Raw genomic sequence first — 26212 nt, 5'->3', positions numbered from 1 at the left:
GGCTCAAGTACAAACAAAGGCAACTATATGTATGTTTGCCAAAGTTTTGGCTGCCTGCGTGACAATCGTACTCTCCCTTTTGTATAGTTGTTCATAGTGTTGCATACTTTCTGTTGTCTTTTATTGGGGAACAAAGTTACTTTATTCGGAGGTACACTGTGAACTTTGGATCCCATTTAAAGGGCATTTTGAGAGACGTTTATTGGACATTAAATCAACACACTGGCAAATGAGCTAAGAACTCATTTGTACTACTGACTTTTGTCACTTTGTTAGAATCAATCATGGCGTCACATTTTTGTCACTGGTGGAAACTGGGAGTTTGGGGCTCTTGTTCTGTGGTCCATTTCTCACCCACACTGCTGGTGATTTTTCATGTTTCATGTTGACAGGGTGGTTTGTCTTTTGGCGTGAGTTTGTGTTTCACAATGCCAAGACCTCTCGCCTCAGGCTCTGATTCCTGATCAAAAACTGTATTGTTTGCTCACCAAAAGAAAAATGGAGAGAATTTCATAGTCAGGGGCCTCAGTGATTAGCCTGCAGCAGCACATGGGGGTCAGTAGTCAAATTTCTTAAGGCATATTTGACACCTCAAAAAGTAAATCAAGAGCAAAATGCAAATAACCTTCCAATTAGCTATGTGCTGAAAAATCGCCTGGATTGCCATCGGTTGCCAAGCATTTTAGAAACAGTCAAGGCAGGTTATTCATGTAAGGCATTTCACAGTATCAGCAATTGAAAGTGCTTTATATAACACATAAAAGGGCATGTAAAATGAAATAAAGCCTGAAGTAGAGAAATTAAATAGCACAGGAGAAATACAGGCTAAAGTGCTACATGAGGTTGCCCCAAAAACTGTGGAAAACCAGAAAAGTTTTCAACATGCATTTAGAAGTGATCAGATTTGGGGCAAGTGTCAGATAAGCTCACAGTTTGTCCCAATTATATGAAGCACAGAAGAAAAAGCTTCATAAAAAAGTACAGAGCTGTTCTATGCAAAAATAATCAGTTTTTACTCACTTAGCCTACTTACTTTAATTACTTCTGTGCTCCCGATGAAACAAAAAGTGAAAGTGAAGTGGAAGCCAACTCAAAAAGCTCGAATATATCATTCAACATTCCTGTTATATGAATGCCTGTTGTCCAGTCTGATGTTCAAAATTTGATCATTGATCATTTCATATGTTATCTTTACATCATTTAAAGACAGCTGCCAGTTATTTATTAAGTTACTATTGAGGGAAAATGTGAGGATTTGCTTTCTGATTAATGAAAATAAATAAAGAAGAGACTAATTTCACTCACTGTGGTTAAGCAGGACAGGTATGAGGGTGGTTTCAATCTTGTCATTTAACTCCAGGCAGCACAAAAAATAAAAAAAGCAAATAGCAATTTTTCAAACTATGAAGAAGGTTAAAAGATTGATATTCCCCATATTGTTTGCAGTAAAAGTAGTCAGTCTATCTTCGAGTACAGCAACTGCACTTTCCACATGTGAGAGGCCATATGTCTTTGCATGACAGTAGTGGCTGTAATGTCTCCGAGACTATATCCTGTATGTTTACAGCTCTCGGTGGTTGGAGTGACAAATGTTTCTATTTTAGGTTTGTGATTTAATGCGTCATCGAGACCCGTGGAGTCTCCTTGTTTTAACATATTTCGTCAGGTAGAGGGGCGGAACAGTCTGACTCCATGGGACATCTTCGGGGATCACATTGAGCATGAACTCACCTCGCAGCTCCCTGTGAGATGAAGCCTGTGTGAACCAGACTGCACATCAGTAATCTGAAGTCATGCACCACACTGCTGCACACTGTGTGGTGTTGTGCCCTGGAGGATGCCCCAAAATAAGATGCCTGAGCGTGGAAAACAGGCGAGGGCGTCTGCATAACTGCGACTTATGAATGCCAGATTCAACCTTGCACGGCTGACGCTGAGATGCTGAAGGAGAACTGCAGCCTCCGTCACTTCACATACCCTCTGTGATCTTAATGCTAATTAGGAGTTCTTTGTTTGTAGCAACTTACATTTGGGATTTGCACAGTCGGTTGCAGATTTAACTGTCAGCACTTTGATCAAAGTGATTAGAATGAGGCCTCCTGTCTAAACAAACAGGCTCTCGCTGCTTCCCAGCTAAGATATGAGCCTAATTTGTGTTTTGTTTTGGTGAAACCATACAGCTGCTGACTCTTAAGCCTCACAGTAACGAGTTATTCTAGCTGTGGGCTTCAGCTCTGATAAGGATGCCGTACATGTATTATTTTGAAATTGGAAGGCCGTGTCCAAAAATTTGCCTTCATTTCCCCAGACACATTTGTTAATGCCATTCCCAAAATGCTCTTTGATTTGGGCAGCTATGTGCTATTGACTCCATGTCGGGAATCATTTGGCTCATTTACTCTGCAGCAACAATACAATCCCATATCCCAGAGTTTATTGTCGGCATGTTGTTTTTGAGAGCATGAAGCATATCTATCTCTGTTTTGATTTGATTATGGAAATACGATACAGTGGTGATAGCTTATATCCCATTTTACAATCTGCGTTTGAACTTTATCTTCATCATCAGAAGTGTCATTCAGCCCGTGTGATTGGATTTGCATTCTCTGAGAGTCTTGAATGACACGTTATCTCTGCTCTGTTAGACCTATTTCACTGCCATTTGCACCACAAAGAAGCCGCTTTTTACTAATCAATACTGTACATTGTGTGTTTAATTACGTTTCTTGTAAAACACTGCCCCAGTGCCAAAAGAAGAGCTTTTCCACATCCAGTTGGGCAAATGGCCTCACTAATGGTCCGTCAATACTAAATATGTACCTGTTAAGTGTAAACCTTTAATTATTTTGAGATTTTTTTTCTGCTGTTTTCTGTTTTCGTGTGATTAAACCCCAAGAGTTTCTGACAGGTGTTACTGGGATTTGTGCCAGCATCGCTCATCGTCACCGAGACGCGTCGTCCACAACCGTATGGCAGGTTATCCTTGTTTATAAACGAGGGCGGAAATGCACTAGTTCAATCAATGCCACTTATGTCTCGGCTCATTTCGTCCTGAGCCACCTCCTTCTACTCTTCCTCCTCCTGCCAGTTTTCTCCTCGTCCTCGTCCTCCTGCATGTGCAGGATAACAGTAGCTTTGCTAATACACACAGTGTAAGCCAGCTATTGGCCATACTTCGGTGAAGGGCTTATTTGGATTATGCTGTTTACAAATATCTTTGATACTGTGTGATTGAGTCGCCCTGTCGCCATGAATAAACCAATTATTGGAGTGTTGCTGTCCAGCCTTCCCCTGACTCTGTGGTGATTACCTGTTATACACAGAAAATAAGTAATCATTTTTATCCTCCTTGAGACCTGCACTGTAATCTGTAAACCTTTAAGCAATTTTACTTCTTGGCTTCAGGTTCATGGTTTTCATAACATGCACTTTTTTTTAGCAATCTGCCTCACTGTAGAATGATTTGCTTATGCCTTTAGCGTGTGTAAACACAGTGACGTTGTCAGTAAAAGCATGCACAAGACTCTAACTTTCTTAATTAGTTAGAATCATGTGAAGGTACACCTTGATTAAGGTCACACTGAAGTAGCTGATTCAATTCTGAAAGTACATGTACATCACTGCGAGCTACACAGGATACACAAGCTGAGTGAGTCTGATTGTGTAATTAGCAACCCTGCCTTCTAAAGATTATATTTGTAACACTAAGTTGCAAACTTAACTGTGTTGCAATGCCCGTGGGTTAACATAAACCAGAACTTTTTAACGGATTTGCAAAGTACTGCAATTCTCATACACAACTTAGCTGGACAACATTCACTGACCCTGGGTGACTAGCCAGTTTGTGTTTGTTTCAGTTTGTGAGTCTGTGTGTGGGTATGTCATCATGTGTTGCTGGTGATACCTTTTGCATCAGGAACTATAGCAGTATTTTGCCAGGTGTTTTTATGGCCTGTTTATATGTCGAGTACAATACTTCACCCAACTTTTTATCAGCACTGGGTTGAGGAGATATTGACTCAGTTTATTTTTTTCGGTTAACATATTCCGAGACTGCAGTCAGTGATTTTAAATGCAAGACTTCACGTGCTTACTAGTGACGTGTTTTTGTTGCCTCCTTTTACCTAACCACATGTGGGAGCGGTGATGTGATCACCAGTGATTCCTGTGTCAAAGTACTGTGCTTTGTAATGCCACCTGAACATAGTCATTTCCACCAAACGGAGAAGCAGAAAGGAGGATAGGAATGTAATTTTTGGTAATTGATGGTTCTAATAAGAGAGCTTCCCTCCCTCCATACGGAGGATGAGACAACAAGACAGCCTCGCATATTGTGCCAAATTTCACTTGCCAGTCAGTCAGATAGATGAACCCAACTGTGTTTCAGATTCCATGACAGAGTTTTTATTGATAATAATCACTGTTGTCAGCTTGACAGTGACATGTAATTATAATATCTTGAAGTGAAAAGGAGTATGTTGGGTCCATGCTGCGGTAAAAACAAGTGAAGGAAGTAAAGATGCATCAGTTCGAGAGTTTGTCATCAGGTCAAACAGATCCACATTGTTGGAATGCAGTTCCTGCTGAAATAGGCCAAGAGTTGTTTGAAGTGCTTGTAACTGTGAGTTATGCTCACTGTTTAACACAGGAGGAAAGGGCATTTTAGCTGTGCTCGAAGTCATGATGTCAGCTTAATTCATCCAGAGCCTGCTTACTTATGTAACAGTGTAATCCTGATAACCTCAGTTTTAATGTGTTCATTTGTTCACTCGATGATTACGCGATGAACGATGTAGCCTCTTGCTTTGTGTGCATCATTGTGTGTGTGTGTGTGTGTGTGTGTGTGTGTGTGTGTGTGTGTGTGTGTTTGCATTTGTTGCCAGGGCTCAAACACAGTCCCCTTGTAAAGAGCAGTGGTATTTTATTCCAGGAGGGGGCAATGCTCTGACCCCAGAGGGAAGCCGAGGCATTGCAGGGTCAATCAAGATGTACCGCCTCAGCTGCACAATCTGACAGGCCTAATGAAGCTATTTGTAATGGGATTCTCTGCCTCCAGCTCGGGCCCTGTTATCAGTGGCCGAGCAAGCGGCAAACTGCGGCGGCGCTGAGGCCAGCTCATCAGTGCACCGTTCTCCCTGTGTCTCCTATGTGCTGAACAAATGATCACATTAGCTGTTAGAGTGGACTGTGGCCATGACATTAAGACCGTTTGCTATTATGCCTGATTGATCATGTGTGAAGATCGAAGCTGTCAGTGTTAGGATCAACACATCTTTAGCTCTGTTGGGACAAGCTGTATTCTTCTTGGGAAAGATTGGGAAGCAATGCTGAGCTTTGACGATCGCTCACGCTGCAAAGGGAGCATCGGCTAGCCTGGCTCTGGCATACGTTTTGTAAAGAAACTCATTTAATTTCAGCATCAACAATAAAAATTATAGATGTCAGTTTGATCCGGTAGCACACAGGTAATGTTTGATATCTCTATTAAACATATGAAGTCAGCTAGAGTTTTTAGTACTCTGTTATTGTCATGAAAACACAAGACTATGAAAGCTTCCAGTTTGTTTTCATCAGCACTGAAAGTTAATAGAGCTGGGTTTATAGTCAGGTGTTAAAGGGTTATAGCAGAGCCATAGAACCATCTTCATGAGTTGTACTTCATGTCTGGGCTACAGCAGCGAAATAGACGGCAAGAACTGTGATTTATATCATAGCTCCTCATAGTTCCCACAGTGGGGAAGTAACAGTAATCCAGCAGCATGATATATATAATAAATCATGTGTGAATCTGATATTATTTAGTTTACATCGATGCACATGAGTGAATTTGTTGAGTTTTGTGTGTAGGTTTCATGTGGACGTCCAGTCTTTTCCTCTTGCATGGCTCCAATGCAGCCACAGCTTTAGCTTCTCTCCCCTGCATTTTTTCAGTTGTGTCTAAACTAAATATGGCGTAAAGTGTCCATTTTTGTCTAAATGTTTGCTTAGCTTTATGGTGGAAGTAAAACATGAAGTCTCCAGTATATATCCAGCTTTAGTGCGTATGCTGTTACCTAATATCAAAGACAGCCGTTCCCTCTGTGTCATTTTCCCTCCACTGTGACTGTTTTGACCTGACCTTCACTCACAATATGGCCACAAACTAGTTCTTAGAAGTTTAATTGCTCTTTTGCTTTGAAAGGACATTTTATCTCTCGAAAATATAATTCCCTATTTAATAGCTTTGAATTCTCTGAACTCCTTAGGAAGTATTGATTTATATCAAACATATTGACAACCCCCGACCTCTTTGAGATATTAATGTCTGCATGTATTGATCCAGGGACATTCCCAGTATTCATTTCTTCAGTTCTTTTTCTTTCTGTGCGGCCCACCTTCATGAGGCTGTGCTCGTTTGCAGATATTAATTGCAGCTCCCAAATCGTCTGCCTGCTCCACCCCATTGTAGCAGAGGAAGCACTGTTTAATCACCCAGATAGTGCTGAGAGATTCTTCCGGGCTTTGCACAGATTAAGAGGACATTACCTAGAAATGAGAGAGAGAAAATGGTCTATGGGATTTTAAATACTCACTGGAGAGCCTCAGTCTTATGGTCTTTTATTTTGGCAGTTTTCCTTTTGCCTATATTTATCTATGGGCAGACTTTGTACTCGCTTCTTTTGTATCTGCAGCACCCTACCGACCTGTGAGCTGCTCCAGATAAGGTGCTTCTGACGTTAGGTTAGGTGCCTTGCTCAGAGGAGTTTTTGAGACAAGTGTTGCTGTAAATATCCTGCGCTCTGGGCCTTCATCTGACACGGCTGAGAGCTCCTAGTGTTATGCCAACGCTGAAGTACAGTAAGATGTTTTTGATGTTCCGCGCTGACAAATTGCCCGAAACACTTTTTGCTTGTGCTTTTGACATTTTTTTGCCATGTCGAGTTGTTTTTGTCGACGACTGTTAAATTTAGGATGCATTTCTATCACGCTCTGACGCTGATGGTTTTTTTTTTTTTGGCGCTGTTGTTGTTGCTGTTGGAGCGCTCTAGGTAACTTCAGGTCTTTCACATCACTGTCAGTGAGTGCTGGCAGCAAAAATTATGCTTGCCTGACTCTCTTTCCCACTCTTATTGACTTCTCTTTGCCTCTCGGTCTCTCTTCTCTTTAATGGTTGTTTGTCAGGGCTGATGCATGTTTGTCACATGATGCCTATCACACAGCAGCGGCCAGTTTTTCCATCTGGACTGTTAAAGCTGCATACACCTGCCAGAGCGCAAAACAAAGGAGGGATGCAAATCTTGACAAAGGCTATTTTTCGGATTCATCACCCTGACTCTGGTAAACACTATTTACAACAACCTTTCAGTCAACAAAATAGCCAGTAGTACCGGTAGTATCTCATTAGAAAAGAGGTTTTTTTTTCCCCCCAGAGTAGTTAATGATTCATTTGGGTAAACAAGGGTTTAATTGTCTCTCAGTGTGCAAAGCCCTGACATTTGATGTTAAATTATAGCTATAAAACTGTGGGCAACACTGAGGTGCATTTCAGTGCCAAGCTGGCGTTAACTGTGAGACCTGCTCTTTTCAAATGTGGACTGGTCGGAGGTAAGGCAAAATGTTCTCATTAATCTCAGAAGAGAGGAGCATATCACTAATTACCTCTAATAAGGAGGGTTATGTCTTCATATGGTGTCAGTTTGTAGGTTGGTTTGTCAGCAGGATAACACAAAAACCACCAAAGCAGATTTCCACCATACTTGGATGGAGGATAGATATCAGCCCAGAATAGATCCAATTACTTTTGATATCCAGATAACTGGGCTTGCGAGATTAACATTTTTGTTAATTTCTCAGGGAATAATGGATGGGTCTTGAAAAAAATCAGGTGTATGTAGGTGGCAGATATGTATGGGTGAGTCCAATTTGATGTGTACAAAGGGGACCATTGTTTGATTTCTTTTTCTCAACTGGAGGGTGTGATTTTATCTTAGAAACTTGCGATAAACCCAGTGTATAATACTCAATGCACCGACAGGCCCAGAGCCTGCATCACCTCCGTTCGACAGCAGTGACATTTAGATTCAGCTGAATCTGGGTTAGATTGATTTGAGGTATGACTCTGCAAACGCACTCAGAGCAGATGCGGGTGTTAGGTCTGAGACTTTTTCATCAATAGAACAGGAGCAGAGCTGAACAGAGCAGGCAGGACTGTGCTGAAGAGTGAGGAGTGATGGATGGAGGCTTACCGTCTTGCAGAGTGATAGTTCAGAGACGCCGTGAGTTGCCCTGCCATCAGCCCCACTCTCTCTCTCTCTCTCTCTCTCTCTCTCATCGGCCTTCCCACTCCCTGCCACGGCCTGCATATTGGGGAAGAATATCGATTCAATACAAATGAGATGGTCTTTACCATTCTCCACAGTTTTCATCCTTCGCTCCATCACCGTCCACCTCTCCAAACTGAGTGCATTCTCCCCACTGCTGTTTCAGAGTGCACCGGGAAGCTGGCGATTACAGCGCAGGTGAAGCCGGCTGAAGTGGGGGAGGCGGACATGAATACTTTATAAGACATTTCTCATCGAGCCTTCAGCCAGAGGAGCTCAATATGCAGACAGAAATGCTTGGATTGTTTATTTAACTGGACAGTGGGAGGAAGTAACTATGTTTGCAAAAACACAATTTTGAGTATTTCCATTCAATCCCCATTTCCGCCTCCAAACATCTCAGATGCTTTCACTTAAATCCAATAGTTCACACAAAACAAGATTAGAAAGAATTCAAAAAATGAATACAAATGTATTTAGCATTGCTTTTTTCCTTCTTCTTCTGTCGCATCCCATTTAGGAAGTCATTTTGGGAAACATGCTCGGTCATTTTCCTGTCAAAAGTTCTCATGTCTGTACACTACATATGAAGCAGCAGTTTGGAGACAGTTGGCTTATCTTATAATTAAGATTGGAAACAGGGGCCTGGCTGTAATGTAAGGTATAAGCCTCTAAAAATACTAGCAGCCAGTTAGCAAAACTCAGCATAAAGGCGACTCCTTAAAAACATGGTATTTTGCCCGGGGGCGATGTTGTGTCCCTGATGCGCTTTTTCGCCAGCTCACACTGGGTGGCTTGTCACCTATAACATCAATCAAAGATGGTTTTTGTTTTTGGTGATCATTGCTGCTCTGGCCTGTAATGTAATCCAGAACACATTTTCCAAAACCTAATATTGTATTTTTATTACCTAAATCTATCAAGGTGATCTTACTGACTAATCCTAAACAAAGTGCGACTGAAAAGTGGAATACTGTCTTACATTCACATAAATGAAGTTTAATTCACAGATGATTGAAAAAAAACCCACCCATCCGGGTGAAATGTTATTACATGATCTTTAGAGGTGCTGGTAGATGTATTTTGTCACATTGGACAGATCCAACCCTAACCCAAGCAAGTTCTCACTACATGTTTCCAGTTATCATTCCGATTTACACTAACTGGCTGCTGGTGGTAGCTTCATACCCAAGAGAGTGGTATCAATCTTCTCACCAAACTCTAAGCCAGAAAGTGATTACAAGTATTTTTCAAGACGTCACACTATTTCTTCAATCAGGACTTTAATCAAGATCAGCTTTCACTGTGGGACATTTACTTTGGTTATTACAAGTACTTTAGAGATAATGAGTTTTCTTCCACAACTGGTCTTCAGCAGCCATCACGTCTCAAATTTTACTGTCTGACAAGTTTCAGCAGTTCTTCATAAAAGGCCAATGCACAGCATGTGGTTATTTCAGTCCCATCTCCATGAAATAAAGCCAAATGAAATCTGTTATAGTGCCCATTTCCTTTTGAACTCCTCGGATGACATTTTTCATTGTCGCAGTGAAATACTGCTGGAAAATAGAAATGTGCATAAGTCAAATTATTGATTTCTAGACCATGTAGATGTAAGTCTAAGGAGTGGGTCTTCCCGCTTTCTGGTTGTGGGTTAGCAGTGTAATCATATGTGACTAAAAAAGAGACAAAGGCCCCTTGTGAGATGTTGTAACCGTTACTTTAGCATGTTCCTCCAGTCTCCAGTGGCCAGTTTTACTCCTGTTGAGCTGCCCTTCCGTGCCAAGTTCAGGAAATGGACCTTAGACTAGTGTTTCTAAAAATAGCTGCTTTATTTTACCAGAAATGTGGTGGTGGCCAATTACATTTGGCTGAATTCCCTCCCTTCCTCGGAGGAAAGTGCAGTTGTTTTAAGAGCCAGGCCATCACTCAGTCCTTGTTGGAGGCTTTGACTGATTAGTGATTGTGTTCTCGGTCCTTTAAGAGCTTTCTGAAGTCAGTCAGATGTAGATATTATATTTTGAGATGCAATTACCGCTTCCTTTTATTTTGGGACAGAAGTTAATTATCAAGTCGGACTTCATGACGAGAGAGATCACTGTCAGTGTCGAGGCACCAGTTGTGACCTTCACGCTGGAAGTCCACTGCACACACGCGTGCAGCTTTCAAGCTTCACTTCGCATGAATGGCTGTGTTGTTGTTGTGGTTTTTCACCAGTTAACTGCAATTAGATTTAGGATTGTCAACAATTAATCAGTTGTTCTCCCCTGGAGTTTTCATCCGCTTGCTACCGCTAACAATATGTCCTTCTTAATTACACAGTAATCAGCATAAACAGAGTGTTTATTGTTGTGTAGTGAACTGTGGCTCATAGGGAAAATAACAAGAAAGGAGGGCGAAGCGGGAAGAATGTCGGTCACCTTATGTTATGTTATGTTTCTAGGGATGTGGTGCATCGCTTCAACACACCGAGAGTTGCCAGTCTTTTTCAATTGCAGAACATCTTTTCAATTTAGACCGACATAAATGTTAATGCCAAGGACTGTGTATATATGATTTGAGTCCTATCAGTCAGGGCCCATTAAGGGAAAACTCGATACATTAATGCTTTTCTGACAGCGTAATCCATTTTTGTCCGTAGCGGTGTTTGCATTATGATGACTACAGCTCATAGTTTAACCACTTTTCCTATTCTAAGTGTGTCTTGCTTGATGTGACAGTGCTTCGCTGTGAATGCAGGCAGCTGATAACATCCCAGAACATTGTTTGATCTCTTCACGGCTTTGACATCCTGAGCGCGCACACACACACACACACACACACACACCTGCCTCTTCTCTACCCATCTCACTGTCCTTCTTTCCTACGTTTCATTCTCTGATACCCCAGATAAAGTCTTCTGCCGTCTTTGTAGATACCGACGAGGGGCGAGTGTTTCGCCGGGCTGCGGTGGTGCACATTACATAATTGACGAGTGCAGGGCTGGGGCTGCCCGTCACGCACAAATCCCAGGACAGATCTTTTATTCAAACCAGCAGCGCGGAAAAAAACTCGTCCTCGCCAGGTTCTGTTGTTCCATCAGGGAGACTGATCCTCCATATGTTTCGCACGATGCTGAAGGTGATGGAGCTGAATTCACAATCGCTCTCCCTGGGGTGGTCCTGCACACACGCACACACACACACACACACACACACACACACACACACACACACACACACACACACACACACACACACACACACACACACTCACACTCACACTTAAAAGAGTTCCTAAAAAATCTATACTCTGCGCTCTAATCAATCATCACCTGAATCTTATCATTCAATCTCGCTAAAACCGAGATTATCGGATATGTCACAGTGTTATCATTGCAGGGCTTTACATTACCTATCATTCATCAGACTGTGGCAGGATTTGTTTTGTGTCAGTGCCATTAATCATTTTAAAGGAAAAGGTGTCAGCTTCTTTCACCAAGGTTGGATGACTTTATTTGCACTCTACTTTCAAGAGCACAATATTACGCTGTTTATGTTTAAATTCATGATGACTGATTTCCTGCAGAGAACTTGGAAGCAAGCAATACGAATGTCACTATATTTTACTTTTTACTTTTACTACATTTACACGGTCTCTGATAATTAGACCACGTCAGTGTAAACCTACAGAAGACGAAACGAAACATGTTCCGAAGCTGTCTCAGCTGACAGAGTTATAACTCCGTGTCAGAGGGGAGATGAGTAGATCCAAGCAGCAAACTGAGACGGCTCAGGTGGTAACAGATTTCTCACTGCGCCCGAGGTCTTATTAACCCCTCTGCTCTGACCAGGGCATCAGCACCTGTCGAGATGACAGGCAGAGAGGCAGTGAGGTTGCTCTGTATTGGCAGGTTATTGCTTTTGTTGCTTGCTCTCTTTGGACACGTCGGGCAGGATGGCGAATGGCTGGATTCTTGGTTAGGATATTTATTTCTGTCGGCGTCTTGCCATTTGTAAGTAAATAACTTTCACATCTAGTTGACTTTATATAGTCAGATTCATCATCAACTACTGAAAGCCGATTGTAAATTGTAATACCTTCAGTCCCTCTGTAACTAGTTCAGTTCCCTTCACTTCTGTAAAAATATCCACATCCGCGCAACCCGGCTGCTAAACAGTTTAACAAGCTAGTTATTTGGTTTCTGCAAGCATTTTCAAATCATCATCAAAGGGGCTGCTGTATACAGAGGTATGGGATATGATTCTGAGCAGAGACAGAGGCGCCTTTCCTTCCCTGGAGAATATTTAAGAAGTAGTCATTAGATGTTAAACCAAGGCCTTGGCTTGTTGATTGCATTACTGGTCGCAGTATGCCTCTAATGAACTTGTAGGAAATCTAACATTAACAATAACCTGCTGAAATATGTAAGAAAAGCCTGAAGAACAAACAAGCAAATCAATTTCTCCTCTTACCCCTCATACCCTTCAAACTTCTCAGTGAGCTTTGTTACTTTGCTCTGGCAGGAAAACTTTCATTCATTGCCAGGGCATTTTTTTTTTTTCCTCGACCAGGCTTTACTTACTTTACATTTTGAGAGGCGGTAAATTTGGATTGTGCGGAATCATTTCTCCCTGCCATTACAGTGCCGCTGGCCAAGGTCAGCTACACAGGGTGAGTGCACAGAATTCTAAAACACCTAACCCCTCTTCTTTTTCGTATGACGCAAGCTTTCCTGTTTGTCTGGACTAATGATGATGGACTGTAATTTACCTCTGGAATACACAATTAGCTGCTGCTCTCTGCAAACACAGCCTGCACTCACCTGAGGGACATTTGCAGTACAGTACAGCGTGTCTTAGCTCTGCTTTCGGCTGAACAATTACGTGGAAGTCCAAAGTTGTCAGGGGATTCTGTTGGAGAACAAAATGCCCCAAACCAGCTGCAATGAGTTGCAAGACTGTGCAATGAGGAGAAATAGGAGAGGAGAAGAAAGAGAAGGAGGAGAGCTAATACACAAAATAAACCTAAAGCACAACAGCAAACCCATCTACTAGCTTTAGCTGTGTCCACATTAGGCTAATTTAAATATTATGATATGCAGAAATGTGCCATCCCCTCTGTTGAGTTGACTTTGAGGACAAGTCTGAGTCCTTGATGTCCCCTGTCTCTTGTAGCTTAAAGCAACTGCAAGATATTTTATTTTGTTGTTGATTCATATGACCTCTTTTGTAAAAAAGCAGAACAACCATCTTGTGTCTAAGGTCCTTGATCTGTGCGCTCAATACAAACTACAAGAAAAATAATATTAAACATGGTAAGAGAGAACAGGCTACACAGCTTACGGCTGGCATTGCAAAAACGTGTTATGCTTGTGTTGGCCAACAGAAGGGCCTTCTCTCTTCTTCTTCTACTAACTGCTTGCCTGTGCTAGTTTTAAAAAAGACATGATGGGAAATTTGGAAGCTTGCAAGTTACAAGCGAATCCAAGACATCACTAGTTAATTCTTTTCATGTCAGGTGGAGAGAGAAAGGAGAGGGGGAAGATGGGATGGGATAGAAAGAAAAGTGAATTTCATAGAGAAGGACAAATAAAGAGGCCAGTATATTATTCTCAACATTGTTTGTGAGATGAAATACAAAATCTCTGTTCGGCAAAATATTCTATCAATGATGTGCCATTTTTGGAGAGATTGGAGAGTAAAGAGAAGAAATGGAGAATGAAAAGTTAAGAGAATACAAAATGTCTGTTGAAGTGGCAGTTCATGCTAATAGGCACACTAGATCAAATACCATTGTATGGGTCCTCCTGGAAAGCTATGTCAAACAACCTGTTTTGTCATTTGGTAGGAGGACTTGTTTGAGATTAACCTGCATGAGCAGTAGTCTTACATAATTAATGCTTCTGCTTACATTTTCATTTTCACATTCATATTTAACATTTCATTTACGTAGTCGCCCAAGTGATCACTCAGGTTGCTCGCTGCATTCTCAAGTAACCTGCACACACAGAGGACATATGAAATTACTCGTTTATGCATGCACAGACACGCAGGCAATGTCTGCCTAGCCACTTGGTCATTTATATGTGACTGCGAGTCTTCTATGTGAGTGTGCAGAGGCACTGACAGCTGAGGAAAGACCTTCATCAGTGTAGCATTCCCAAGACAATCAGCCCTTCGTTCAGTCAGTCGGCTAACTCTCACTCTGCATTCATTATTAATCACAGAATTACACAGAGGCGCTTTCCAAATGATGTGGGTTGATGGGGTACAAGTCATGACAGAATATGCAATTGTCTGCATAATGCACAACTGCTGAGGTATCAGGCGCTGGTACAAAGCACAAATACTGCATGAGGGCTCTGCAGTTGTAACTGTCAAATGTTGGTGGTGGTGTCGGGGACAGCGGGAAGGACTGTCGACATGTTTTACACAACCAAGAGCAGAGAAAATGAATCTGACTGGGATGCTGTGTAAATAAATCTGATTGGATGTGGGTATTGTGAGTATGAAATTTCATCTGCTGGAAGCACGACCTCTGATTTTTTTTTCATCTTCATTTATTCACGGAAGTGCGTTGTTAAACACATAAGCATCTTTGCAGTAATGTCTTGTTATCCATGTTTTTTTTACGCCACAGGGCTGCCCAACACACATCTTTGAGGCATTACTTGGGTATTGTGTCTGTATTGTGCCTGTATTAGGATTAGACATTTACCAGTGAGTAGACCATTGTCTGTATCTGTCCAACCAAATAAAATATCAGTGTCAATATCTGTACTCGGAATAGACGGGGATTGAACCAGTAGGAGCAAAGTTCAACAGGATTTTAAGTCACGATTTTCTCCTTGCTGAAGGATTTCTGAGAATGCTGACAAAAATCCCCAGATCAGAGGTAAATCGGGTGCGCTCCTGTGAACAACAATTGCTATACATTCACAGAGACCAGAGTTTTTCAAAAGCTTGTCAGTGTGTCAGTGATGACTGCTGGTTATCTAGCAGGCTGAATATCTGGTTGTGTCACCGACTGGTCGGAAATCCAGGGCCGAGCTGCAGCCAATAAGAGCAGACACTCATCTCGCTTCTCCCTCTTCTCTCTGCTGTCATTTGCAGTTTTATGATGCATGTATTTGTATGGAGCAGAGGGAATAATAGCCTTAGGTTTCTATCAGGATACATAAACACAAGCTTTTCAGTACAAGCAGACAGTACAGTACACACTCTTTTTCTTCCTTGCTTTTTTAACTGCAGATTGGCACATCAATAACTTTGCTTTGCTTTGATGGGTTTTATCCATGTCTTGTCTATTGTGCAAACCATAAAGACCACAAGATTACAAGGCAAAATGTTATGTAGTGTGATCTTGACGAGTAAACTCCAGTCATATACCCAGTGAGGATTTTTCTTCGTAATGATATTGATACATTATTCTTGGATGACACTCGTACTTGTAAAAAGTACAGTCTTTACTGGATACTCATTTCAGCTGAGCACTCAAGGAACTCAGAATAATCACAGTCTCCTAATATCGATCTCTGATCAGCTCCATAGGATCAGCTGGGATGTTGGGAGCCGTTAGCAGAGGATGGCAGGAGCATCATTCATTTATCGTCACCACTGACCATCCGTTCTCCCTTTCCCAAACCTGCCAAACCGCAGGACAAAAAAAAAAAACTCAATTACAAGAGCATTGCATCACAGTAAGTAGAATAAGATGTGTATTAATCAAAGTGCTCCTGTGAGCTGTGACTGTGTGTCGAGATAATCTCCATTCAGGAGCGATGTAAGGGCTCGTCCAGAACCGCGGAGAGAGACAGAGAGAGACGAGGTGATAACTAATGCGGCTAGGCTTAGCTTCACCTTTGATGTTTGTACCAGAAATCCAAGGTGCTCAGAGCCTATCTGTCCTTGAAGTGAACACACCCAGGAATCCCTGGAGAGGGAGAGATATTCTAATCCCAGTGCCAGCTAAAACCTGGAGAGGAAAGTTGACTTTGAATCAATTTTTTTTTCTTTCTAACTCACTGTGGGTGTCTTCTGATCATAGTTAATGAAACATTGGCTTCACTACTCACTGATGCATATTTGGCCTGGAGTCAGAGCTGCATTTGGAGATACTTATCTTGTAGAGAGCTGCCTATACATTAAAGCTTAAAGCAGTGGTTCATATTTTTGATTTTAAGCATGAATTCACAAAGTTTAATGTCACGTAAGGTCTGTCTGCAATGTTTTCTCTTTCTGGTTTTGACAGAAATGTTGTCTGAGTATCAGTAGGGAAAAACTCATGAAATTATAAAGGATAAAAACCTTTTAACAACTCTTCATTCACTATCATCTACATAATTGAGAGTTTTTTTTTGTTAAAAATCAGTCTGAGCCCCAGCTGAATCTGTGAACAATGGCTAATAATTTAAAATGAACTGCTGATGAACTCATTTTGGGAATTGTATTTTTAAATAGATATTCCACTAAAGTGAAGTGTTTCTTGAAGTATGAGGCAATTTTTTAGAAACAGTTACATCCTATTTAACCCATTGTCTTGAAATTGAAGTTGGCCTGCGAGGACACGCGTCTAAGGGCGTGTTTGATTTCATCATCAGTGACATCTTCAAGGGTGCAGTCGATCCAGTGGTTTTGCTGCCAGGCTTTTGTTTTGTCAGCCATCAAAGGCAGCAGAGCCTCTGGACAGGTTGGTGTATATGGCAGAATGATTCATCCCATGGTATGAGGCATCAAAACCAATTTGCACTGCAGTATTGGACACTGCTCTTTTACTTTCTATGTGTCTGTGATGTCTATATTTCAGAGGTGGTGCAGTGTGAATACTAAGGTCAGGCTGACATATTGGTTTGTTGAGAGTATCGAGTAAGTGTTGCCTCATTATTAAGAATCAGATATTGGGCAGACAGCCTCCTGCCTCACATATTTAGTGAAGAATTGATTGAGTAGACTGGTGCTTCATGTGAGTCCCTTGCCTAAAATAAATCTTATTACTGTAGCAGCGGTAAAAGCCAGTGTATTTCTTGTTGCATATAATTGTATAATTATCAGGTTTCTTCAGAGAATATTAGTATCTGAATGTTTTTGGGCATCAGCACAACCGGTATCAATACACCATGAAAATGCCTGAAGGAATTTGTTTAAAACAAAAAAGTAAGCCCAAGTTCCATGGGCAAGGAATTCCGACGCTACAGTAGGGAGCATTCTCAGTGAAGGTGTGTCCGGTCCACGAGGGGCCGGGAGTTCACAGATGTATTTTAGGGCTCGACCTAATTCAGAGCTGGACGTAATCAGTAAAATTCCTGAAATGAATTCTACAATGTAACTGAAAGTAAAGGGAGGATAAAATTGGATTGATGAGGTCACTCTTCCTTCAGTCATTAAGATCGGTGTTGCCTCATTTTCAGTGATGGAATGTAACTAAGTAAGTAAACTACTTACTTGTACTTTACTTGAGTATTTCGATTTCATGCTACTTTACAATTCTGTTTTTTTTTTTGAGTCAATAGATCAAATTAACTGGAAGCTATTGAAAAAAACGTGTCCCAATGCAAAGTGAATTGGATGGATCTGAGGTGAAATTTTGTGAGGTGTCAGGGACAAAATTGCTTGTCCAGGAGGTGTTTGGAGTCGATTTGTACCTATTTGTAATGACACTTTTTGGATCACATAGTTGGATCGAGGGTTGGCTTAAGTTTTGGCAGAAGTTTAACTTTGGCCATTGGCCGAGGGTTAGGGTTATGTTTGGGGCAGAAAACTGAAGTCGGTCAGTCATTTGGACATCAAATCTTGTGCTTTTAGAGAATACAGTGAATGGTGTATCTTTCTTAGCCAATGCACCCTCCTATCACTTGTTTCTGTACTATGTAACTTCAGAAGTTGTGGGAGGTACCAAATCGCACAAAAAGCAGATTTCTATGTTATGTCGCTCTAATGAGAGTGTCACTGCTATTATCACTGGGTGTCATGAGTACATACAGCAGGGTGTCATTTTATGTGCTGAAAAAGGTAGCCTGTATACCGAAAGCAGTAGTGGGCCTAAAACCTAGCCTTGTGGTACACCGCCAGTTAATGGCTTAATTAGAGGATGTAGTATTCCATAGCTCTTGAAAGGGTTCTATGGTTGGAAGTAGAGCGCTATCATTTATAAGTTGTGAATCCACTGCTCACTATATGTGCCTCAGCATTACATGAGAGCCGTATATTGCCAATCCATAGTCATCAGGGTGGCTGAATACTTATTTTCCATGTCCTTGTGTTCTTTATCCACAGATCTCCCCAGGCGGACTGAACAAACGAGTCAACTCTAACAGAGCTACGCCTGTCCTCAGTCTACTCGTGGTCTGACGGCACTCACCGACATCAAAGGTACACCCGCCTCTCTCTCTGCACCTCCAGCCTCCTTTAATCACTTTGTTCAGCTCATCATTGCAGTAATTACATTTCCTGACAGTTTTTTTTTTTGGTTTGCAAATCCAAGACTTCACTTTCTCTGTTATCTCTCCTCGAGGGAGCTTCACTTTACTTCACTTTGTCGCTGAGGTGCCTTGTATGATTTTTATTTCAATACATTCAGGAGCTTTTTCCCCTAGGAAATGTGCTCTGATTTCAATAATTCACACCATTGAATTGGCTCAGGTAAATGTCAGTTGAAAGTGGTCTTAGTTCTCCTCATATTATTTAGGGTATTTTATGGGCGAACGCGAGAGGACGGCTGTTCTCGCCCACTTTCTGAAAACAGACTCAGTTGTGTAATGGAGTAATTGAAGTCTGCCAACCGTTGTGAGATACAGCTTGAGACACCTGATTGCAATTAGGATGTCCTGTATGCTTCAAAAGGCATGATTTTATTCAAGACTTTGCTTTAAAAACCTGAAAAGACTAATTTCTGCAGCTTTTCTCTTAAAGAAGCTGGAGACAGTGAACATGACACGATGTTCACGTCTAACAAAGCTTTGTGCATTGCTTTAAGTGTGTTTAAAGTAACTTCATTACCTCATAGATATCTAGATACTTCTTGACTCTGACCCTTGACCTTCTTACTGTTGACTGCTTTTAATAAAGGACCTGAAGTGGAAGAGATTTAAAACAGCTTAAAGTCCCATATACAGTATTCTAATGTATGTTTCCAATTTAATAACATGTATGTGTATCTTGATGAACTGTTACGACTCTTCCAAGAGACTAACAAAGAAGTATATCTGCGTTTAAAAGTCTTTTTTGTATAGCTTTGTATTGTGTCAGTTTTTCCAGCATGAAATCCTCTACATAGCAAAGTGATATCCTCTACATCAATGAAAAGGACTAAATAAAATATGGATGGTAAACAACAGCTGCACTTCTTTTCTTCTAGCTGTGAAAGTGATCAGCTATGGACTCCATGCAACTCTCTAAGCTTTGCTTATCCTACTCAATAATACCCCTCTGGGCATTAACACTGGCTTTAATGTTCCTCAAACCAACAATGACTGGAATTATAAAGTGGTACGAGATTCATTCCTGGTGACAATTCATTTCTGTTTCAGTTTCATTTTTTTTAAATGCTATTCACTCGCTGTATCAGTCCAGTGCCCCTGAAAAAAATTGGCATGGGAAATGAAAATCGTTGCCCAGTCACCAGTCATGACATTGTTACCTGCTGAATATAGCGAATATTATGTGGTAATGTTGCCACCGTGAGCCATTGTGCATCACGTTTGATTTCCTTCAAAAAGAGTTTGCTGTTGATAACATGAGACATTCTTTCAAAGAGAGTCAGCTTTGCTTGCTTTGCTGCAGTTACGCTCTTAAAAACATTTTGAAAAATGGCAACACTTATATACAACTGTCATGCCCACCATCCCATGATCCTGAAAGCTTTGTATTTCTTCAAAAGGAGGACTAATTCAAACTGACTTTTATGTTCATGAGCAGTCGTTTTAGATAGTTGCAAACCTCATAAAAATCTCCCTGGTCATGAGCAGAAATTCCCAATACACTGCAGATTGTCATAATGATGTATCACTTTCCTGTCAGTCACTCTCCATAAGAGCTTTGACATATTGGACAGCTCAGCCAAGGAGAGAAATTCTCTTAAGAGCCTGAAATTAGTGGCTAAGCATGACAGCAGTATACCCTAATACCACAAATTTGCCCTCTGACTATTTAAATGTATTATCATCACAAGCAAACCAAAGTAGATTGAAGACTGCTGCCACCAAGGTATCAACACAAACCCACACACAGCAGGAGGAGGAGCAGGTGTTTTTAAATCCCTAATCATACCATGGAGAGCAGCATCCTCAGATGGGCATCAGATGGGTTTAGACAAGGAATTAATTTGAGCTGCAATTACAGCCTCTAGAAAGGGGCAAATTGGTGGCTAGGGGGGATGAAGGACCCCACCACCAAACTAGTCCCTAATCAGGTGAATGCTTCCCTAACTCAATATCGGGCACTGACGGTCACACTCAATTATCCTCATCCCTTACCTCCCAATCTGTTCCCCCATCCCCCGAATGACCTCCTACTCAAACCACTCAAGACACTCGGCCTCTGCTCTGGGTGGCACCGCAGTAGATAGTCCTCCTTTGTCTCCTGAAAGAAGACAACTTGAAGGTCCACCCGTGTAGGATTTAGGGGGATCTATTGCAAATTTAGAATAGGATCATCATCATTTTTAATAATAATTATCACAATTCTGAACACTGTCTCAATAGAGGGCCTTTCACGTATTTAATGTTTAAGGGTGATTGCAGCGGAAGATGTCAGGGCAAGAGGCATTCAGTCGCAATCTGAAACCTCATCGCTACATGCCATCCCTATGTGCTAGGGCTCCGTTAAAGAAATAGTTTACATTTTTTGGAAACTAAATTGCTTCCTGTGGTGAAAGAACAGCGGAAATACCTATACCCCTCTCATGTCCTTTGAATATGAAGCTACAGTCAGCAGCAGGTTAGCATAGCATATAAACTGGAACAAAGGCAAACCACCTAATCAGACTCTTGTCCATACACTCCTGATTTTGTATTTGTTAAACAAACAAGATGCAGCATTGTAATAAGTGAGCTTTAGTGATACCTCTAGGCAAATTTTGTCACCTTTGGACAGACCCAGCTTTAGCTAAATGATCAACTGCTGGTGATACTTTCAGCATATATACATTAGAGTGGTTTCAATCTAATTCCTTGCAAGAAAACAAATGATCTGATTTCCCAAATGTTGATGTATTGCTTGATAATTATAATTAATGAGATGAAGTGTATGGATATCTTCACAGTGTATCACCCCATTTGACTCTCCGTCACAAATCACAAATCACACCCAAAGGCTGCAAACCGGCTCCTCAGTGAAATGTCAGGTTCTCTTTACAGATGTTGGGTGGCCTCATGGTCAGAGCTGAACTTGGCATAGTTCCATGTTGGTCGTATCAAAGTGGCAGTAAGATGTAACAGCAATAAATCTAGTCATATAATGTCAGTTGACTGCGCACAGCCAAGTCGGGCCATCTGGGCCAGTTTGTGATGATTTTCACCAGAGGATACCACAGGAACAAGCGAGGCAAAAGATCAAATGTCAGCTAGTCCAGCTTCCTTTGGTCAGAGTGCTTGCATGTTGCTCATGGCAGAAAAGTTTCCATATGCACAAAGCAAGAATTTCATCTTGGCAATGGGGGAATCACCAAGGCAGACGGTGACATTCTTCTCCCTCGCAGCCCTATTTTTGTGATTTAGTTGGGATGTCATACATAGTAAGATAACCAGACCTCTAGCTCCTTGCTCATTTAAAGGTGCTCTTGAGAATAACATCACTTAAATGCCTGCCAGTTTGCTACAGAAGGGGGTATGATGGCAGAGAGTGTTATCATTGGAAGATTTGTTTTAGGGGAGGACCTGATGAATAAGGTGCCAAAGATTTATGACTGGATTTTCCAACAAGCCTTTGAAGTGCGCGAACACTGAATCTCATCTCCCTTGATCCACACTAAAAATTGTGGTCGTGTGTGTGTGGATATATTTATTACTGTACTATATTTAGAGCTGAGGGTTTGTGCTGAAGAGAATTTATACTGAGGAAGAGCCTTGCAGCAGCACGAGTGAAGCTGGTAGTGAGGTGCCGCATCAACTCCACACATGGAATGTGTGCCTGTTTTTTTTCTCCTTTTAATTAAAGATGTTTACGCCTTAAGTTTAGTCAAATTCAACACGCTTCCCTTTGATTAATTAAACATTTTCTTTTTTTTTTAATCTCATCGTTTGATTTGTGATCATACCCTCCGCTCATAAACTTCCAAGTCACATCCTTCAGTGACACTCTTGTCCTTGGAGTTGTACTTTGATATGTTTCCACTGCATAAAGTTGGGCCTAACTGGGGCGTGCACGACTGAGGATGAGGTTAAATGTGCAGACCTTGGCTGTGTTTGTATCCCCTCTGACTCAGGCCATTAGCAAACATCTGCTGAACCAAAGCTTTAAAAAAAACAGGGCTGTCATGGTGGCAGAGGGGAATTCTTCAGATGCCCCTCCCTGTGCTATTTTAAGTAGGCCCAGAAGTTGTAGTTTAATGATAAGCTGTGGGGCGTAGCTGACATGCTTACCATATTATTCCCTTTATGACTCAGGAAGCAAAGGCTACGTTGCCCCCCAACCCTCTAGGGGTGTGAATCATTAGAGTCCCTCATCAACTATCTCCAATCAACATGGCTTTTGGTGCCCTGTTGCTGTCGGTTATCTCAAGTAGTGGATAGCTTTGAAAATAGACAAGCATGCTATTTTTGCAAGGAGCCTTTACCCAGCTCTGTTTCCATTTTGAACCAGTGTTGCCAGCTGATGACTGTAAACGCATGCCAGTATTTAAGTGAGAGGGATGTTTCAGAGATTCCTGATCTGAGAAGGATAAAAAAACAGGCTGATGAGAGCACATGATCATGTGCCTACATAGGCATAAAGAATCAATAGGAACCTTTATTTTCATTCAGAAGGACGTGTAGTTTAACTTTGAAAACTCAGGCTCCTAAGTCAGTGTTGCTTTCTGAAGAAGACTGAAGGAAGAGCAGTGTCAGATGAGACTCTGCTCCAGATAAATAAATGATCAGCGAGTAACAAACTTCAAAGAGGGATTGTGTGCTTCAAAGGGAATAACGGCCTCGCGCTCACCAGGACCTGTAGTGAACAGTTAATCTTAGACACACTCTGTTATTATAATCTGATCTGTTTGAGATTCCAATAGTTGCATCCTCATTGATCGCCCCTTGCTGGTTCAAACCGCCCCTCCTCAATCTTTGTCTGTTTTGGTGGCAGGATCTGCTGAAAAACACCCGAATACTTGAATATAATGTTCCCCTGACTCAGCACAATTTCTTCTGTTCTTTGCAAAGCACCTTCTTGTTTACCCTCCTGGTGCCTAAATAAGCGCTCGCCTTCAATTTCTGCTTAAAGCCCCAATTCCTGATATGGACATAAGGAGTCATCTCACTGGAGGTACTGTGTCCTTAAATTGGTTTTCTGCTGACTGGCTTGAGTTGACCTGGCTGATTGCTTAACAAACATCAATGTCTTTCACTTTTAATGAAAAGTCCAGTCCAAGGCCAGGATGTTATGTTACATCCATTTACTGTGTGAGAGGAAACATCTCTTGTGCCACATCTGTGAACGGCTTTGCTTGAAAGAGAGTGTAAAATGTTTTGTGAGTTAGACTTCTGCCCCTTGCTCTCAAGTGCAGTAAGTATCCTATTGTATGAAGTACACATAAACATGAAAATGACGTCAATTTCCAAACTTTGTTGCCAGTGCAGAAAGTATTGTGCCCTTGGACGCACTGGACAACAAAAATTGTGTCATCTTTGTTGTCCAGGGTGCTGCAGTGGAAGGCAGATTGATAACCCTGCCTTCAACACACATGTAGTTTAACCAACCTGTACAGTTTTATTTTCAGTGGTACATTTACTCAAGTACTGTACTTAAGCACAATTTCAGGTTACTTGTACTTCACATGAGGATTTCCATTTCATGCTTCTTCATAGGCAAATATTGTACCTTTACTGCCTACTTTAATTTGACAGTTTTAGTTAGTATTTACTTTGCAAATTTAGTTTAATGTAATCAACAAATTAATTACAATAAAGATTAAGATGAAACTTGATGGCTTCTAAGCAATTTAGCAGGTGGGTTGGGTACAAAACTCTTCATTCTTGTGGCGGATAATTACCAACTCACATTAAAGCGATTGGTGCCACATTTCACTTGGTGAGAGAGCGTCTTTAAAGTAGCACTACAGAGAGAGACAGAGAGAGAGTCTGCAGCAAGTCACAGTGAGTCAAGGCAACACTCTCTGCAATATTTGTGATATAAAAAACAAAGCTGAACAGAAGAGACACTTTGGTCAGACATCAACCTTAGTATGAAATCAATGGTACGTGAATGGCAATAGTACCCAACCATACTTCGAAGAAAAACTGTATGAAGTTGTTCAGTCACCTTTACCAGCTTTGACAATAGAATGATGAACACATAATTAGCTCAATAATTATAATTCAGGACTAATGTTTAATAAACACTATTCTGAAATGTGTCAGTCTGCATAATGAGTTCTCTTTAGTCTGGATAACTTAAGTATATCTTGATGCTAATACACTTGTAGATTTTTGCAAAAGTGTATTTCTACATTGCAGTGTTGCCTCTTAAGTACAGGATCCGAGTACTTCCTCCGCGTCTGTCTGTCGTTTTGAAATGTTTGTAGATGATACTTTGCTCATTTTCAAATCCTTTTTTGCACCGGTTTGGTTAGATTTGGGTTTATAAATACAATCCAGTCAGAAGAACCATGTGTTGTGTGTTGCTTCTCATTTTCTGTTTTAACTTCTGGCCTTTTCTCTCTTGTCCTCCCTTTGTTTTTCTTCCCCCTCTCTCCCAGCTCTCCGTTCTTCTTGCTCTCTCGTCCTTCTGCTTCCGTTAGAGTGGGGGATGTCTGTTTTCTAACACCTCTCAGCCTGCTTATCCACTAGGTCTGTATTGCTGTGGATTGCTATTTCCAGCCCCATTTGTTATTGTTCCGTCAACCCCCTTGATATCACGCCACCATCATTTATGGATATCAGGGTGTGTGTGACGGCAATGCGCACTGTGGCTCACAACTGTTATCTAGAAAAATCATGATAATTTATGATAGACAGTGAATGTGCGTAATACTTATCCCTGGTTTCCGTATGGCTGGTCTGTGGGAAGCTTGCATGTGTTGGATTTGTGCCTGCACCAGTGCTTGTGTGTCAGAATGCATTATGGCTCTGTGCATGACTATATCCAATGACAGTGCCATTCCTCCATGCTGGCTGCTATTGTTCATTTGTAGGGGTGAGATCATTCCTTTCCACCTTTTGGATTCCAGAAACGTGTGTGTGTACTGTTATGTTTCATTCCCTTTGTTGTACTTGGAATCAGTGGATCATATTTCCATTTTGCTGCACTGATGTTCCAACACTGTATTTCATCGTATCCACGGTGCCAGGATTGGTTTAATTACAATAAAGGCTCAAAGAAAAAGCAGAAAGCTAATTGGCATCCAGCAGAGAATCCTCTCTGCTCAATATCTTTGCTAAGCTTGGCTTGGAGATTCCGAGACTTCTCCATGCAGTCACCCTTTGTGGGGAGAATTTGAGCGGCTTGTACTGTCAAACCTGAACAGATTTGACTGTAACAGACAGACTCTCTGTATCCCACCTCTCCAGTCATCTAGTAACTATCCCAATTGTTATATTTTGATCTGTTGTGTTGTCTTTTTTTTCATGACAGTTATGTGTGCTGTATGGCAAATCATCAGTTTTCCATATTGGCCAATAAATGAGTTTTGTCTTTGACTTTGAGCTTGAGGCATGCATCAGCGTGCCGATGCCACTCACCCGGCCTGGTGGCTCAGGGTGTCTTTAATGACCTGGTGCCCCCTCCTCCCCCTTCTCT

The 26212-nt window shown here is 41.5% G+C and overlaps 1 protein-coding gene across 12 annotated transcripts in view; it reads left to right on the top strand.

The window, feature by feature from the left end:
* arvcfb (ARVCF delta catenin family member b) overlaps window positions 1-26212 on the top strand; it is a 214569-nt gene that overhangs the window by 62626 nt on the left and 125731 nt on the right. For 8 of the 12 annotated variants that reach the window (XM_037097261.1, XM_037097262.1, XM_037097254.1 and 5 more), the window contains exons 3-4: window positions 18554-18649; window positions 25173-25263. The gene's annotated coding sequence lies outside the window, so the exon portion shown is untranslated. Of the gene's footprint in view, window positions 1-15824; window positions 15982-18553; window positions 18650-25172; window positions 25264-26212 lie in introns of all 12 variants that reach the window. The other 4 variants (XM_037097265.1, XM_037097267.1, XM_037097255.1 and 1 more) reach the window with 3 other exon arrangements.

The sequence above is a fragment of the Acanthopagrus latus genome, chromosome 5, assembly GCF_904848185.1.
Source record: "Acanthopagrus latus isolate v.2019 chromosome 5, fAcaLat1.1, whole genome shotgun sequence".
Lineage (NCBI taxonomy): Eukaryota > Metazoa > Chordata > Actinopteri > Spariformes > Sparidae > Acanthopagrus > Acanthopagrus latus.
The sequence above is the reverse complement of the archived record's forward strand: the minus strand, read 5'-3'. Positions and strand labels throughout refer to the sequence as shown.